The following is a 13,950-nucleotide window of genomic DNA, read 5'->3' on the forward strand; positions in this document are numbered from 1 at the left end:
TGGGGTTTTCGGAAAAAGAATTATGCATGTTCGCCCCAAATAAGGCCAAAAGCCACCTTGGAATGGCGGGCTAACAAGATGATGATTATTTAATGTGAAAAGAACCCAGGGGAGTTGCTGAAGGTGGGAAATGATATATATATATTGGATTGAGGGAAAAAAGGTGGGAATTGATATATAAATATATAAATTATGTTGGATTGCTGGGCCCAATTCATAGAGCTGCTAAGCACAACAATTTGCTTAGCATGAAATTTCTTCCTAGATAAACAGGATTACCAACTGCCACATGATTTTCAGGATGAGCAAACAACAGTAGAAATTTGGTTGGTAATCCTGTTTTTATCAACGAAGTTTAATGTTACGCTTAGCAAATTTTATCGCCACTCATTTTTTCCTTCCTTCATTCTACTTTTTGTTAACGCCCTCACGCGCCCACAAAATGAGCTTGCGCGACAGATTTTCCTCGCCACAATCTATTGTGATGCTGATGTCGACAGATATTCCTAAAGGATAAGGCCGCGACAGAGTTTACTGAGTGAAATAAATTACTCGTGTGTTGTGTGTAGAGTCAAGAATTCCTGACCGAACGTGAACGTTTTGCGAAGGTCTTTGAGCCATTTTTCCACGGACAGTTTGGAGAGAAAAGCTAAGACTTTCTTCGATTTGTTTCCTTTCTTTGACAACATTGACGAGTGGTAAGTGACATTTACTAGTTTTCCATAGAAACTTGTTATATTCGGTGTAATTAAGTTACGGAGTTGTGATATTTTTGGCATATTTTTTCCCTTTCTGGGAGGGGCATACGATTTTACAAATTTAATTTATTTTGTGTTGTCACTTTTTTGTACACTTACATAATCGATTACATGCAATCTGGTACGGAAGTCCAGTTCCCGGACAAAGTCCAACACTATTATTTTGTTTAATCATGGTTTTTATTTATCCAGTCATTTCTTTCGTGTCAGTCATGTCAGTTCATCGTGTGAATAATGACAACTAGACGTAGTTTCTTTAATTTTAGGCCTACCAAAAAATATATTAAACAAGTTAAAGGCAGTGCATGGACACTATCTATTTGGTTATTGCCAAATTCCTTCCAGTCTTCTCACTTTTATGCCAATTATTGTTTTGACTAATTACCAATAGTGTCCACTGCCTTTAAGCAAGTGTTGGATTTGATTTTGAGTGAAATGATATTTTAAAATTTGGTAACTGTTTTGTTACATAGTTCCTCTCTATGGCATGGTTGGCTTGTGCGTAAAGCGCTCGCCTCTCACCAAGGTGACCCCGGTTCAATTCCCGGCCAGGGCAATATGTGAGTTGAGTTGTGCGTTGGTTCTCTGCTGTGCCACAAGGGTTTTCCAGACCATCCGGTTTTCCTCCTTCGGGAAAAATCAAACACTTTTGATCTTGGCTGTGCTCCGTGGTCATAATGGGTTGATGTGGCTGGCAGCTGAATGCGTCCTTGCATGCCTGCTTCTCGACCACGTTGTAGCCGTGTCCTTCGCAATTCCGCTCTTAGCTGCGAGTAAGGATGATTAGCCCCCCAAATTATTATTATTATAATTAATTATTATTGAAAATTATTAAGTTATAATATGATTATGTGTTACACTATTGCAGTTGTAAACTTTATCAGACATTATTAATAATCTTATTTCATAATCATAAATCTAGACATAGAATTGAATTGAATTGAATGGTTTATTCGTCAAGTATATAAAAATACATGAAATTTACAATCCTATTGTACAGCAACATATAAAATATTAAAATGCTAGATTGGCTGTTTATTTTGAATTTGAGGTGTTTCAGAAAACAAGTTGAAGTTGTGTAAAAAATTACAATTAAACGAGGCCCAAATAAATTGGCACCATGAATATTATTATGAATCCCTTTTTGTAAATTGTTTCTTTACAGTGTTGTTGATTGTTTCAGTCTTTATCGTCACAATGGCCTCAACTGACAAGAACGATCAAGAGGTTGCTGAGATTGTGGTGAGTAAACGCTGCCCTCAATGTCTCGTAATCTCCATGTCATTTTATTTTCTTCCCCCCTAGTATTGAAGCCAGTCAGGGGAATACATGTAGGCTGTTACAATGTCTTTGTTGTTGTTTATAGTAAGTGTTAGAGTGATTTAAAGCCATTGGACACTTTCTGAACAGAACAAAAATGAAAAGTTCACAGATTTACAAATAACTAACAGGGTTTACAGAAGGTAATGGTGAAAGACTTCCTTGAAATATTATTCCATGAAATGCTTTACTTTTTGAGAAAACATTACCACATTTATCAATTCTCAATATTGAGAATAGCGGATTTATTGGAAACGTGCGGAAACAAGGGTGTGTTTTCCCATTATTTTCTGAGCCTAAATTTTCACAGGTTTGTTATTTTATATGTTGTGATACACAAAGTGTGGGCCTTTGGACAATACTGTTTACCGATGTTGTGCGATTGCTTTAAGGAGAATGATACAATTTAGTATGGGTTTCACTTCAACTGTTTTGGATTTTGACGATTTAGCAAGATTGACCAAATCAAGGCTTCCGGAGCATCACAAGTGGCATCAAGGCAATGACCAGGGCAATGGAAGCAGCCTGGCCATTGTCTGCGTGTGTAATCAGGCTTGGCAAAGTTTGGGGCATGGAAGCAATTGCCCCATTTGTTTCTGTAACATTCAATGGGGCATCAAGGCAATGAGTGACTGGGGAGGTAGCATCCATTGTCTGAATGTGTTATCAGACTTGGCAAAGTTTGGGGCATGGAAGCAATTGCCCCATTTGTTTCTCTAACATTCAATGGGGCATCAAGGCAATGAGTGACTGGGGAGGTAGCATCCATTGTCTGAATGTGTAATCAGACTTGGCAAAGTTTGGGGCATGGAAGCAATTGCCCCATTTGTTTCTGTAACATTCAATGGGGCATCAAGGCAATGAGTGACTGGGGAGGTAGCATCCATTGTCTGAATGTGTTATCAGACTTGGCAAAGTTTGGGGCATGGAAGCAATTGCCCCACTTGTTTCTGTAACATTCAATGGGGCATCAAGGCAATGAGTGACTGGGGAGGTAGCATCCATTGTCTGAATGTGTTATCAGACTTGGCAAAGTTTGGGGCATGGAAGCAATTGCCCCATTTGTTTCTGTAACATTCAATGGGGCATCAAGGCAATATCCAGGGGAAGCAGCATCTATTGTCTGCGTTTGTAATCAGGCCTGGCATAGCAAATCTAGGCAGACATACATGCTTCATTTTTAAAATTGTACATGTAGGACCTAAAGAGCACTACATGACTACATGAGGAAATTGTTAATTTCCACTGCGAGCATTTCAAGGGCACCAAGGCAATGACCAGGGGCCATGGAGGCAATCCCCTTTGTTGCCCTTTGTGAAGCATCAGACCCAGGGGCATGGAAGCAGTCTGTGTGTGTAAATCAGGTCTGGCATACGTGTTCTTAACATGCGTATATCTGACCCTTTGATTATTGCACTGTATAGTCTTGTGTGCGTTTACTGTGTGTTACGCCACAAGGCAACAGCTGTTGAAGACTAGACTCTAACCAAGTGTCTTGTTATAATAAAGTGGTTTTACAACGACCCCATCTGATACCCGCTGTCAAAACAAACTGACTGCTACAACATGCAAGGGGCCAGTCTCAAACCACGGCTTGAGCCCAGGCTCCAGGCTCCGTCTGCTGATGTTCAAACCACCACGTGCTGCTCCAGCGTACAATGTTCCTGAAGGCCAGTTTTCCATTGCTGCATTTCCTCATCGTACGCAGCGCACGGAGCCTTAAAGGAACATTACGGAATAGGAGACTTTCCAACGCTAGAAGGCAGCAGACATACCGGGTAAATTTCCATTGTTTACGTAGTTCTGAACATGCGCATAATTCTGAGAACAATGGATTTACCCGTAAGTCTGCTGCCCTCTATCGTCCCAGAAAGTCTCCCATTGGTTTTGCTAGCAAAAAAGTTGTTGGCAGTGTAAGCACTTTATGTTAACAATCCACCATTACAAAAACTGACAAACCTGTAGAAGTTTGAAATCGATCAGCCATCTGGGTCATGAGAGAATAGTGGAAAACTGATTAAAACTTTTGCATTGCATCGATGCCATTTTAAGCAAAAATGAACAAAACGCTCACTGAGTGATGAATTCAAAATGCGTCATTACATTATTTGTTGGTCATCAAATATGAAATTTCAGACAGAAATATGTCATGGGATGTTTTCTACTATCATCATTAGACAGTGTAGGTTATGTAAATATTTGTGATCTTCACGATTTTTGTTTATTACCAATTCTGTAACGTTCCTTTAAGTCGCGTAGGCCTACTGTCTGTTTGGTCATGTTTGTAATCAATGGTGGTGAGGGCAGTGTGTTGTACTATGATACAGCCTGCATTTACAGTCCAACACATAAAGACCCAAATTTTATAAAGGAATAAAAATGCATGCTTCTAAGTCAACCCAAATTTGCCAAAATCATACATTTTGTTTTGACTGAATTTGTAAGACAGCCATCCTGCTTAACGAAGGGAGGCGATGTTTCCAAACATGCCAAAGCGAGCGGCCGACTTAAATCCTTCCCACTCTCAAGGCCAAGGCCATCCATGGATGGCTGGCTACAGAAAAGTAGCTCTCCCCCTTTTACTAAACAAAAAATTGCTCAAGGCAGTAGTTGCAGGGTGTACACGTATACGTTATGCACTGTATATACATGTAAACTAGATAAGTACAATGTATTGTCAAGTATTGTACCTGCCATTGTCTGCAAGGTGAATTGCACTGTATTATGTTCACGTTTTGGAAAAACTCAATAATAGATTTTAAAATTCATAACATTGTGAGGGTGCAGATGTATGAGAATGCAATACAATGTACGTCTATAAATTATTCTTAATTTTATAATTTATTATATTCAAATTTTAAAATAGGACGTTTGTTAAAATAAAGGTGGCCTGTAGTACACTAGGGCTTTAGGCAGTGAATGATGCAAATGAAATAATGTGAAACTGAAAGAATAAAACATAAATAATACACAATGTAGGCTCAATAAAACGTGTGTAGGCTAATCAATAAAATAGCCCAGTATTACACAACAGCTGACATTTTGATTGAAGATTGTGGCAACCATTCGGCTCAAAACTAAAGGGAAGTGCCAAATCTAACAACCACAACGAAACTGATAATTGATTATTGTCGTATCATCAGTTGTATTTGACCCCTAACCCTGTCTCAACTATGGAATTAGAAATAGTGGTAGGCCTACGTGGTATGTATAACAGTAAGCGTTACTTTGTGTTATTCATAGAGCTGCCTAAAAGCAGAAAATTTTGCTTAAAAATTTTCTGCTCTAACAGTTTAATAGCAAAAAATTAGCAGGATTCCAGCAGGAGTGAGAAATCTTGCCATGAAAAGGGTATTTTAGTTGACAATTGCCTCCATTCCCCTTTGTCATTGCCTTGGTGCCCTTGAAATGCTCTGCAGTAGAAGTTTCCTCATAGGGTGCCCTTTACCAAGGAGAAAATGCCTTGGTGCCCTTGCCCTTGAAGCACACAGGCCCTGTGTCCCATATCTGATACAATGCACAGTTAACTTATTTTTTTAAAAATATTTTTTCATTAAAGTAATTAACCACAAGGGAATCTGTCTTGTTAAATTTTAAATTAAATTACTGTTAAAGGCACCTGACACTGTTGGAAATTACACAAACTAATTGCTAGCATTGACACACTTTGGTATTATGGAATGAAGAGCTGTTGATAGTAAAACAAAAAAATTGTAAGAAATGGCTTCGTCTGCTCGACATTCTACATGTTCTACCCACAAATCTACACTTTCTTGTCCATTCTCTTTATAATATTTGTTCACGTTCTTGAGCAACCACCAAGAGGAGATATTGTAGACACAGACATGAGAAGAAAAAAAAACAGTCAAAGAAAGGGTAAAGATAAACCAAGGACTGAAGGACAGCACGACTAGACTGGGAAAGTGAATGCTTGCAAAGGGAAGAAAGCCCTAATTTAATTCAGCATCTCAGATGCATAACTGTGGAACATCACAAGAAACAGGGCATCAGGCCTGGTACATGTACTTCACGGAGGCAACGGAGGCGATTGCCTCCGTTGCCCCTTGCCATTGCCTTGGTGCCCTTGAAATGCTCCAGTAGAAATTTACAATTTCCTCATAGGGTGCCCTTTGCCAAAGAGAAAATGCCTTGGTGCCCTTGGCCTCTCAAAAACGAAGCATACAGCCCTGGGGCATAGTACATTTTGTACAGTGTAAGAAGCGATACGTACTTTAGCAATGTACATTGTGTACAAACTGGATGGATAAAATGGTTCCATAATGGTTTTCTGTTTCAATTGTTTTTGTTTTAAAGCCATTGGACCCTTTCGGTTAAGAAAAAAAAAAAAAAGTTCACAGATTTACAAATAACTTACAAGGTTTACAGAAGGCAATGGTGAAATACTTCTCTTGAAATATCATTCCATGAAATGCTTTACTTTTTGAGAAATCAGCAAAACAATATAAATTCTCGTTAACGAGAATTACGGATTTATTTGAAACACATGTTATGACACGGCGAAACGCGCGGAAACAAGGGTGGGTTTTTCCGTTGTTTTCTCCCGACTCCGATGACCGATTGAGCCTAAATTTTCACAGGTTTGTTATTTGATATAGAAGTTGTGGTACACAAAGTGTGGGCCTTGGACAACACTGTTTAACGAAAGGGTTCAATGGCTTTAAGGGACACGCTACCACGGAGATCAGTCGAATTGGTCCATGCGAAGCGTTTGAAACAGTTTGTTATAAATTGCATATTATGGTTCTAAGAAAGATATTTCAAAAGTAGAATATAATGAGCCAAATGTGCCTCAAAAATGCGCAGTTTTCCTTTTACTTTGCGAACTAACACGGTAGGCCATTTTATGGAGTCAAAAACTTGACTCCACAAACTGAAATATTCACATCTTAGGTTTTTTTTGTACATCAATTTATATTGGATTAAAACAATCGAACAGTTCCAAAAACCAAAGGTATGCTTTGCCTTTAAACTTAAAAAACAATTGTCTAATTGCTTTTAAAATTCTAAGTACATGTAGACCATGGATGGTTGATTAATTAGTCGAGAAATGTAGGATAGACCATTAAAAGATTTGTGCTTCAAATGTCAGCTCTTGGTTGATTGGAGATTCTGGACATGCTGGATGATCAATCATGCACGTCAATTACTTTTAATAGATGAATGCATAAATTAACATAAATTTGCTTAAATACCAGACCAACCTGACTGCCAATTGGATCAATATCATTTGCAGGCCAGTGTAGAGGGAGATCGATCAAAATTGTGAATTTAAGCAGTTTTTTATTAAAATTGTGATGCCAAATATTCGTTACTGACTGTTATCTTGTTTTATGCGTACTGGTACATGTAGTTGTCCCACAATGTAGGCCTATCTGATGCCTCTTGGAATATTCCATCTGCAGGCAATAGAAGCAATTGCCTCCCATTTTCGTGGCCATTGCCTTTGTGCCCCCCCCCTTTCTATCTGGAGGCAACAGTTCTGTAAGTAATTTCCTCCATTCCCCTGGCCGTTGCCTTGGTGCCCCTCCTGGACTTACAAAATTGAGGAAAGACTGCCTTTCCCTTAAGATCAGGACATGTAATCAAGAAACAGGGCTGTATGCTTCGTTTTTGAAAGGCCAAGGGCACCAAGGCATTTTCTCTTTGGCAAAGGGCACCCTACAATGTATGAGGAAATTGTAAATTTCTACTGGAGCATTTCAAGGGCACCAAGGCAATGGCAAGGGGCAACGGAGGCAATCGCCTCCGTTGCCTCCGTGAAGTATCAGGCCTGAAGAAAGATGGAGTAAGGGGCACTAAGGCAACAGACCATGGTCATGGAGGCAGTTTCCTTTAGTGCCTCCATGAAGTATCAAGTCTGATGTACTGCACATGTGTACGTACATTGTATCAAGGGTTTGCCCGTTACTTGTTCAATGACTAGCCAGCATAACCAGTTCTAGTTTGATATTTCATGGGTCTGCCAGCTTTTTAGCTAATCCTTGATCCATAATTAATACAGGGATGATTGTCAACAATGAACTAGAGAGAATTTTGACTGCTCCTCAATAGGAGACTTTGGACCTCTAGGTGGCAACAGACTTACCAGGTAAAATGTCCATTGTTTATGTAATTTACCGAGAACAATAGATTTTACCTGGTAAGTCTGCTGCTACCAAGTGGCTACAAAGTCTCTGATTGTTTTTTTTTAAACTAGCAGCGACCCACTGTTTAGAGTAAACGCTGGTCCTCGTTTTTTAAAATTATTGTCCAAGAGGTGCTGTATACACGTGTATGCTGACCTGGTGCCATTTTTCATTGGCTGTTTGTTTTAAACTTTATGCTCTGTTTATCATACTGTATTTACCCAAGTATATTATGAAATGGCTCCACGCTTCCCATCTCCGTTTCAGTTTCAGTGTGTGTGTGTAGTACATTGTATATTTGCATGGACTAACATGACACACAGACTCATGCTGGTAAATTATTTGTGCGGTTGTCGTATAAATTGATGCGTCAAGTTCACTTAACGTAACAGTTCGTCAAGTGAGTTCCTGCATAATTTAATAATGCTATGTTTTTTACAACTTGGCATTCTAGTCGGCTATAAAATTGCTTTATATTGGTCTTGCATTGTATAATGTCGATAAAGCAGTCAGTCATTTATCGACATCCCTGGATGTTTTTTAGAAGAAAAAAAAAAAATTAAGTTAAAAAGTAAACATTTGAACCATCTAGCAATGCAAGCGGTTAATTATTAATGGTGATTGGTACATTTTTATATGGTGTGTTTTTAAAAAAACATGTGTGAGCAATGCAATTTCTTCTTTTGGAGTTCAATTAAATTGTCTTTCATGTATGTCTTACATAATGTCTTATGAGTAAATGAGGTAAGATGTTCAGTAGTACACAATATGTTAAGAATGTTTAGAGTTTGAAGTTTTGCGTGGAGATACAATCAAGTAAAGTTTGCGATATCACTGTACCATGAGTGTTTGAAACTGTGCATGGTGGAGATTATCATTCTAGTAGTTTCGTAGGAGAGTGCTCGTGGGGCCCAGCGGAGCTCCGTCCCTCACGAGCCTGCACGGAAGACACAGTCCGTTATTACAGCACGACCGAGAGGGCGGGCGGGGCCCTTGTCCTGCTGGGTTGGGGGCCTGGGACATGTAGACCTTTATCATGCTGTTACCATCTTGGTCATGTTTCCTGGGTCCAATAACAGTAATGAATGCTAACATTCATTGCGCAAACAAGGCACCAGACTATTATTCCGTCCAGCCTCAGTTTGGCGCAACGAGTTGGAATGGAGTCAAATGACCAGAGTAGTATCCAAATATTGTTGGCAAAAAAAAACCAACATTCTGTTTATTAGAAACATTAACTTGTGGATTGCGATCTGTTTTTTTGCAAACTCTTTCACTTAAGGACATTTTGATTATCACGGATATGAAACTGCTCTTAACGACCTTGTACAGTTGTAGAAATGTAAGGGAGCCCAGTTGTGTATTACAAAACATTAAATTAATGTATACATTTTCTTTGATCAAAATCAATTAAATTATATGACAAGTTTGCCTGCGCTCGGTGCCGCACGATTCATCTGGCTAACACACGTTACATGTATGGGTAAAAACCAAAATTGATATTGAATTATTCATACGTGAATTTGAGCTTAAATGCCTGCCGCATAAATTTTTCTTTGGACACATGTCACATGTTGTTTGGAATGTATAGACCGTTTGTTTTTGCTGTCTGGTAAGTGGTGATGTCACCACTTTCTCTTTCACCACTTTCTCTTTCACCACTTGTTCTCATTTACTATGACAAGGTTTTTTTGTGAGCTCTCTGCCATTTAAAATACTAGGACTCTTATTCGAATCGAAACCATTCCAACCATTTACTGCTTTTTGAATTATTCATACGGATCTCCATTAAAGGCAGTGGACACTATTGGTAGTTACTCAAAATAATTATTGGCATAAAACCTTACTTGGTAACGAGTAATGTGGAGAGGTTGATGGTATAAAACATTGTGAGAACCGGCTCCCTCTGAAGTGCCATAGTTTTCGAGAAAGAAGTAATTTTCCACGAATTTCATTTCGAGACCTTTTCGCAAATACCGGGACGCGCGCGTAAAGCTAGGAATTAGGTGCATTGTGGTCTTGCTGGTGTCCAAATTTGATCCATATATATCCCACAATGCACCTCATTCAACAGTCTGCGCGTGCGCATTGGTATTTGCGATAAGGTCTATGTACAATGTACCTTGTTTGTTCGTTATGTACAGGAACATGCACATTGTTCTAAACCGTGCACTCAATGTTGTGGTTGCCAGATTGGTGTGTAAATCGATCGACCAGGCGGGTATGCTGGTTTAAGGGTCTATGTAACTTTTGTAGGACAAAAAACACAATGTCCGCAGATTTACACTAAACTTACACAGTTTGAAGATAATGATAGTAGAAAGCTTCCCTGAAAATATTACGTGCTGAGGTGCTGTAGTTTTTGGGAAATGAGTAAAACAATGTCATGAAAATAATTTTCGTCTCATGAGACGAAAATTATTTTAATCATTTACAAACGTATTTTCATGACATTGTTATACTCATTTCTCAAAAACTACAGCACCTCAGTAAGTTATATTTGAAGGGAAGCTTTCCACTATCATTATCTTCAAACCCTGTAAGTTTAATGTAAATCTATGGACATTTTGAAAAGGTACCCAAATCCTTTAAAGGCTTTGTGTTTTTTTCAGTCCAGACTTTATTATTTATTAAAGCTGAGATGATCAAATGAAAATTTAAATCATGCTTGTGATATAACCTTGTAGTTTATCCATCATTCCAAACCACAGATGAGTTGAGCGGTCTGTTGGACATGGCTCGGGCTTATCATCATAAAACATCCATCTCTGCTTTAATTACCTTGTGCTAACGATTTGCGTTGCCTTTTGTTTTTGTTTCTCTTCCTACCCTTATTATTTTGCATGGTTAATAATCCTGATGTCGTCATGGTGTCGCATTGCTTGGCATGGCTTCAATTAAAAAAACCCGGTATTGTATGGTTTGCTGTCCCCTTTGTTAAACATCTGGGTGAAATATCGTTTGCCTTCGTCTAAAAAAAACACTCACCACTTTGTTTCTGTCTCACTTGGGAAAATAAATAAACACACCACTGTTCTTGACATTTCATTTACAACATTGACTATTATTTTTCTGGGTGAAATAACTGTTTGCCGTCTTAACAAAAAAAAATCACAATTCTTTTCTTTTTTTTCACTCGGGGAATAAACGAAAACACCACTGTTCTTAAAATTCATTAACAACATTGTGGAATATTTCTCACTTTTCAAAATTAATTTATAACTTCACTTGAATTACTATCACCAACTCACTTTCAAAAATACTGTAAACAAAATTAAAATTCTGATAACTTCACAAAATGAACACCCACGATTGAAACGGTTTACTTTTTTACATAAATTGCTTTTGGTTCTTGCCACTGCTTCCTCTTTTTTCGTGTAAAATTATAATTCTTGTTGTCATCCACTCACTGACTGAACAATCATGATGTCTTCTGTTTCCCTCGTTATTGATAACTCAATTTTCAATTATTATTTTTTCGCACCGAAATAACCCGAACAAATACATTGTCCTAAACAACACGTTATTTTCTTGCGTGTCAAAATTTTCCTGACACAATTTAAATTGTTTTTCACTCTGTCGCTTGGAAAAAAAAAACAAAAAACGTTGTGTGTCAAATTTCTTAATTAAATTTTCATATCTTGTTTTTATCTTCACTGCATCTTCTTCTTATTAATAACGTCTGTGACTCTGATTTTGTTCTTGAACCGTTCCCAAAAAAATCTCAATATGATTCTGAATGTGAATACATTTATTAATTTTGTCTGTTTGCACTTTCTGTTTGCGATTGTATTTTGATCCGACACTTTGTCCACTTGACGACTAAAAACTATTTACACTGCGGTGGCGTGCTGGTTTAAAAAAATTGTTGACTCAAAACAAACTTGGAATCTATACAATCCTCACCTTTACCCTTTTCCAAAATGTTTGCTTTCATCTGATAATCATTTCATGCTAACCCTCGTTGTCGGATGCTCTTGAAAAAATCTTCACCACTCATCAATAATAATGACTGCTTCGTGACCCCGGGTTCCTTCACGCTGAGTTCATCGCTTATCTCATTTTCATCTCACGTCGATATTTGTCTCTCGTTGATATTTGTTGATGAACTGTTGTCGGCCCTGAACACATAATTGAAACTAAACCTATCCCTTGAAATAACCCATGATTTCTCTTCAATGATATTGAATTTGTTTACTTCCAACCTAACTTATTTCCAAAATGGTTTGGCAAATTTATTTTAATCTCTCGTCGATGTTTGTTTTGTTGATATTTTTGGATGAATTGGTGTCCGCCCTAAACACATATTGAAACTTAACCTATCCCTTGCAAAAACCCATGATTTCATTGCTACTAATTTTGTTCTTATAACCCTACCTGATTTTCCTTGAAATGGTCCGACAAAATATTCTGTTTGACATTTTTAACACAACACTTATGTAATTCACCTTTTAAAATTTATTATAATATTTGTTCTGCACTACTTTATACATTGTACATGTACTAATTGGCTGTCCCTTTCAACACTACACTGTTTGAAATGACTCAACAAAAACGTTAAATAAAATCACACCAACAAATAAATGTATAGATAAGTCAGTATTTGGAGCTAATAGACCTGTTAGGTCCCGAGAAAGCTAAGGAATGGTTTTCCCATGGCCATATTAGGAATAATCCAAGTAAGTTTATTTCAACCAATCACTGCTCTTGAAGTTTCAACCATTAGCTGTCCTTGAATTTCAACCAATCGTTGGCCTTGGGTCGATTTCACGAAGCACTTAGTTAGATAACTTAAGATGAGTTGTCAGTATTACCATGGTGATTGGTATTGTGACGTCATACTTTGATTGGCAATTGAGTATGATTTGCACTTAGCTTGCTGTGACATGTGTCAAATCTTAACCAATCACCTTATGTGAATCGTTGGGCCTGAGCTTGTTTTAACTAATCAATTGTTGTGTGTGAGTTTTGAACAAGTTGCTGTTCTTTCAACCTCTGCAGTTGAGTATTAACCAATCACAAGGCCTATCCTTTTTAATCTTAACCAATCACTGTTTATGAGCTTAAACAAATTACTATTCTTGAATTTGAACAAGACTGGATTAATTTGAAACAAAAATTAGTTGGTTTTATTAGGCAGAAAAAAAAATAAAAAAATTGCAATATTATTTTGTTTTAGGGGGCTGCACCATGGCCAAGACATTTTCTTGGGATGACAGTTCTTTTTGAAACACTGAAACAAACAGTCATAGTGCAATGCCAACTGAAACAGTCACAGCAAAATCTCACCTTCAAAATTCACTATTTATGAACAGCCCCCTCTTGTGGGTGATTCTTGTCATGGCGATAATACTTTCAGTTGATAGCAAAATGTTATTTACAATATTGTGCAAAACATGTACCATGCATTCAGTATTGTAAGATCCGAGAGAAAAAAACAATGATTCGTTTATATTAGGTTAATAAGAAAGTGGAAGCCTGGTTGAATAATTTGTTTGCAAAACTAAGGCTGCGTCCCAATAAGCCATTTGCGAGTTAGATTTGAATAATGTCTGGTAATGACTTGCTTAAGTCGCAACTTAATCCGTGCCCCTTAAAGGAAATACATCTTGTGTAATCTCTCTTAATTATTAATGACAATAAAACTTGCTTGGTAAGAAGAACAACAGCTTTCTGTTACATCAAAATAAATTGCGAATCTTTTCACTACGAAGTAATGTGGTTAT

The 13,950-nt window shown here is 37.7% G+C and overlaps 1 protein-coding gene across 1 annotated transcript in view; it reads left to right on the top strand.

Moving 5' to 3' along the window:
• The first annotated feature begins 579 nt into the window (after positions 1-579).
• LOC117305048 (oxysterol-binding protein-related protein 8-like) overlaps positions 580-13,950 on the top strand; it is a 56,817-nt gene continuing 43,446 nt past the window's right edge. The window contains exons 1-2 of the mRNA XM_033789756.1: positions 580-698; positions 1,924-2,000. The gene's annotated coding sequence lies outside the window, so the exon portion shown is untranslated. The remainder of the gene's footprint in view (positions 699-1,923; positions 2,001-13,950) is intronic.

Source organism: Asterias rubens, chromosome 22 (genome assembly GCF_902459465.1).
Source record: "Asterias rubens chromosome 22, eAstRub1.3, whole genome shotgun sequence".
In the NCBI taxonomy this organism is placed as follows: domain Eukaryota; kingdom Metazoa; phylum Echinodermata; class Asteroidea; order Forcipulatida; family Asteriidae; genus Asterias; species Asterias rubens.